This window comes from Bombus affinis, unplaced genomic scaffold, assembly GCF_024516045.1.
Source record: "Bombus affinis isolate iyBomAffi1 unplaced genomic scaffold, iyBomAffi1.2 ctg00000293.1, whole genome shotgun sequence".
NCBI lineage: Eukaryota > Metazoa > Arthropoda > Insecta > Hymenoptera > Apidae > Bombus > Bombus affinis.
The window spans coordinates 146,345-151,678 of record NW_026108979.1 but is presented as its reverse complement, the minus strand read 5'-3'; the positions used below and the strand labels follow the sequence as shown (position 1 = coordinate 151,678).

At 34.3% G+C, this 5,334-nt stretch overlaps 1 long non-coding RNA gene across 1 annotated transcript; it reads left to right on the top strand.

Annotated features, from left to right (window-relative positions):
- Nucleotides 1–396: 396 nt before the first annotated feature.
- On the top strand, nucleotides 397–4,435 carry LOC126927891 (uncharacterized). The gene is made up of 2 exons (XR_007716018.1): nucleotides 397–858; nucleotides 4,115–4,435. It is a non-coding gene; the product is annotated as an uncharacterized LOC126927891 (long non-coding RNA).
- Nucleotides 4,436–5,334: the final 899 nt, after the last annotated feature.

Below are 5,334 nucleotides of genomic sequence, written 5' to 3'. Positions count from 1 at the left end.
CACACTTGCGAAGTAAAACAGCAAACACGATATAAAAACTTTTTCCCCATGTAAGAAATCGAATAATCTATTTCAACGGTGCTTTAATCTCATCGATGAAGCATCGATGCAACGAAGAAGCATCGTGATAGCCGCAATGCGGATCCGTTGAACAAAAATTTCCTGGTACGGTCGTTTTCGTAATGTTATTAACCGTTTTAGTGTCGGATGTTTCAAGACTCCGTATCGGTTTGTGCTATGCAGCGCGATAGCGCTTCGTTTATTTATTTGCCAGGAGTACCGATCGACGCGATCGCGCTGCCCTTTTTCATCCTGTTTTTTTCATCGAAATATACCGTTCGACGTGCTCGCGCTTCATTTCATCGGTTATACTGGAAGCGTTACAACAAACGTTTGCGTGATAACATTCTATAATGCAGGATTTGGTTTTCCGATTCAAGAGGTAATTTTTTATATTGGTTTTTTTTTTTTTTTTTTATTTGGTTTATGATTATTTGAAAAACAAGTAATTACGAGAGGAAACTCTGATATGACTCGCGACGAGCACGCTTGAGCGCGTTGCGAATTAATGATCGTGACCATACATCGTGGCACAATTTACCACGGTACGCGAATAGAGCGATCACGCTGCGTGGCGTTAAAACGGTTAGCGTAACTGCGCGTACGATTGTCGAGTGGCAAAGATATTGACGCTGGTAATCGTTTTCAGCGGCTTTAGGAAAACACTGTACTGATTTCGAAGGAGAAGTTGTCTCGCATGGAATGATGTATGTGCCGGGACCATCGGTTTGCAACATCTGCTTCTGTTACAATTCGCAGCCAAAATGGTGCCGGGCTATCTTCTGTTCACCTCCTTTTGTAAGTATATGCTCATTCTAAGAGCAACCAGCTTAACACAACCATGAGAAACTAAAGTACACCGTTAACGCTTGCATGCTGGTCGTTAAAACACATGCTGCGCGAATAGGGTACACAGCGATTCATTTAACTCGCCTTGAATTAGTTTTAGAAAGACAAACATGGACAGGGATAATTTTTGTCACGAGCCGTTCAATTTATTCGTTCATTAGAACGAATTAATTTACACCTGCTGAGATCGCGATTGATGTGACAAATTCGAAATCTTGTTCCATATAAATATTTTTAAACAAGCACGTCGTAAGCTTTGTATATTTTTTAATCGCAACGAAACTGTTCAGAGAAATGCTGAAATTATTAATTAGAAAAGGAGATTTCTACGCATCGTTGTAAAAGTGTCCGGGAAAATATTCGTGAAACAGTTACGTTGTTACAAGTTCTACAAGAAGAAATATTGAAAATCAGGTTCCACTTATTCAGTTGCACGTGTAAAAGGTATCTTGCGTTCGCGCAAAAAATCTCTGAAGGATACATGCTTTATAATAATTGGAGTGTCGAAGTTGTTACGCGGATCGGCGTACACGTACCTTTTAATGAAACCTTCGTTATTCGTTCCTAATTTTCAGCTTCACGATTTTTACGCAATAAAATTTTATACACCTGTTCGGTTTATAAATGATTCAATTCAAATTTAACAGAATTAAAGTTGAAATAATCATTTGTACTTCATTAAAAGGTTCTTTCAGCATCTCGTTTTAATATTTTTATTGGTAATATTTTGTTAATCGTTATATTTAAATGGAGTTTTTCAAAGGAGAGACATTTTAAGGTAGGAAATGGACATACATTTATAATAAGAATTCAGAAGAAAGAATATTTCATACAGAAAGAATTATTCCGTATGTATAAATAACTACGCTATGAATTTTATATGTATCGGATATTCCTTCTGGTTAATGTATCTGATGTTTTTTCACGCGAGGTAGCGTATATTTGCATCTATATGTCTCTTCGTTTCTCAGTAGTAAAACTTAGCATTCATGCGGCTGATAAGTAGTTACGCATTGACAACGAGAAACATAAAATGAATAAGAAGCATGAGACATTCTATAAGAAAAATAAAGTTGTTTTTATCTTTCATTGCATATTCGTCAGAATATTGTTAATAAATATTTAATTTAAGATTTCAGTTGAAATAAATACATAGGATTAGACATTTTCTTTTTTTCCCCTTTCTCTTTTTCTTTTTTTTTTTTTACCTGGGGGAAATCCGCTCGGACACGAAGCCACTTCTTAAGTGGCGTGGTAGTGAACATCCAAATTAACTGGGGCACTAATTAGCTGAAGCTTCTAGTCAAACCAGGTATCAGTCTTTGTACGCAAAGGCATTCATTACAATCGTTTAAAGTTTGAAGAAACACCGTTACAAATTCGTGATATAAGAGAAAGCGATTCAAAACTCGGATTCATTTGTTGGAACGACGCCGTGGGCAAAAGTACATAATGGAAAACTTTCTTCCAAGACCAATTGATAGCGCTGACGTAATTAAAATGTGACGATATTGCCAGCGACGTTTCTCCAAATAGACGACTAACTTATTTACGAATTGCCGTAACACGATTGCCGCTGGTAATACGGTTAGTAATCAGTTTATTGAATTTTCGCTTGACGTGACATCGTCGAGTTCCTAGAGAGATTCTTCTCCCTTGTAAAACTATGTTTCTGCAACGACTGTATTTGTTGAATTGCCGTTCGTGAACAAGTCCTTCTCTTTATTACGTGTAATAGATTCTTCTTTTTAAGTTTTAATTTACATTGGTAATTTTCTATAATTTATTACTCGAATATGGTAATTTTTTCTTTTGTTTGCTGTAAAGTTTGCTTTTTTTACAATTATTTTACTACAAAACCCATCAAAAACATGATGTATGTATGTATATATACTCTCAAATATTATCGGTTTATTCTCAAGCTATAGTTCAATTTCGGAAATTGCCAATTAAAATCATAAAAAAAAAAAAAAAAGCACACACAGAAAGTTCGTTAAAATATGCGATTTTCCAATCAAGATATAGTATTTATTCGAGTAATATAGATTACAGTAGCGATGGTGACGACAACGATGAATGGACTGATTCTTCGTGCGAAAATAGATTGGAAGCGCAGAACGATGCATTGTTTCAGGGAATATCGATTTTCAAGCATGGTTTTAAAGTACGTGTGCGCGTGACTAGATTTGTTAATTAATGCCGCACCCAGATTTTCAATATATAAATGTGACACCTACATATGTTTAAGCTTAAAACAATTGGACTAACAATTTCGTTAAATTTAAATCAATATTTATCTTTTTAAACGAAACAATATTTTTAATGACAACTTCACGTGTAAATCGAGTGCATACATATTCGATCGTTCTTGAAAACCTGATTCTCTGCGAAGAGAAAAAATCCTTGAATAAAGATTTGATCTACGTTTTATATGCTACGTTTTACATCCACCTCTTTTCAGATATACCTCTCTATTTAAAATCATAGATCGTCACACTCTATAGGTATTTCCTTGAAAAGGTTAAAGTCGTTCTGTATAAAACCCAATTCAAAGGGGAAGGAAATTCTGCGAAAAATTCTTTCAGATTTGCCTATGTTTGAGCTCGAATCAAAGCAATCCTGTAGAATAGGATAGGATGATTCTGTATTATTCCTTGTGTACTTTCTGTTCCTGTTATTTACAATAGGATGATTATGCGTTTAACTTCTCATAGAATCTCTCTGATTCCGTATGATATCATCAATGTTTTTGAAATATGTTATTGGTGTCGTAACGTCAACCGTTTTCAGTGCAAATTCAATTTTGAATCGCAATTTCCATGTTTGCGTGGCAAAAGCGTAAAATCGATAACGCACGCAAACATGTCTTCTTTGCTAATGGCGTACTATAAATATAAATATTTGAATAAATATTGCGAATTTCATATTGCTAAAAGATTTATACTATTTGTTCGTAAATAATCGTCGGATCTATATTTAAGTTGAAACTGCTGATGAAATTTTGTTTCATAGCACAAATTATTCTTCCCGAAATGTACGTTTAGTGTTATAATATATTTGACCAATGGTTCTCAAATACTAGTTTTGCAAAAGCAATGGTTGAATTGGAGCAATTCTTTTTTCTTTCATTCTTTGAATGACCTGGATTTTCGAGTAGTCTAGTGACGATTGATCCGTACAATTAATCGATTTCTTTTTATTACAGAGCTGCAAGAAATTCCGCATTGGACGCCGCTGTTGCGAGTTCCAATGCCTGGATGAGGTTGACAATGAATATTGGTCGGGATCTGATGTGGTCATTGTCGATAGTTCATCTAGACTTGAAAAACATATTGTGTTGTGGACGCTGGGCTTAGTGATAGTAATTGTAATATTTTAATTTCTCAATAAAGATTCCGATGGCGCCGTTGACAAAATTCGTACCTTATAAACATCGACGATTAGCTTCAGCCATCGGGAAAAGAAGTAGTGTATGTATGTAGTGTGTTAACGAAGTAGTAAAAAGTAGTGTAAAAGAAGTAGTGTATGTATGTAGTGTGTTAACGAAGAATCATTTGTAACTGAATAATTATACCTCGAGAAGATTATACCTGAGTAATTATATTTATTCTTATTTTCTTCCCCTTTATTTCATTTGAATAGATTTTTGTATTCAAAGAGCGAGGTATGGTTATATCAGACGGTTGGCTAATTTGTTGGTTAATTGGTTAATTTGTTTTTACATATGTCAAAGGAATGAAAGGAGGGAAAATCCTTTTTGGATTTTCGTACGAGAAACATGGTATGTTTGACAAGGGATTTTCTTTTGAGGCAATTTAGAGTGACAAAAAGGTCTTTCTGTTAGGTAGCTTGTCGATAAAAATGTTTTGTTAATATGTAAATGGAACGAGTAGTTACGAATTTAAATAGAATATGACCAAATGGAATATATATCTTCTCTTCGACTTTCATAAGCTGAAAGCTCCGTATCTAAATTTTATCTTAATTATTTGAAGCAAAAAGTATGTTCTTTTATCTTCTTTTAGTTGTAACATTCACTATACTATGCTTTGTTTATATGCTAAAGCACGTATTTTATGAGTTAAGGAATAAATTAGATATGGGGGGACTATATTGTTAGATTGTTAAATGTGACTAAATGGAACTCATAGTTTATTAAAAACTATCGGATAAATACGTATAAATGTTGTAGTCGTTGTAATCTATTATTGTGCTATTATAGGTATACGTGTGTACTATAGAAGGACCACCCTATTAGGTACTGACAGCTTTCTTCTAACATAATATTTCCATAGAATCTTATAATCTTTTTCCTCTCATTGTCTCCGAATAAGAAGTGTGTAATAAATGTTCGAATTTCGGTGTGTTGAGAAAGCTGCTCGGTTAAGTTTCTGACTACAAAAATGGTCTTTTTGTATCAGAAAG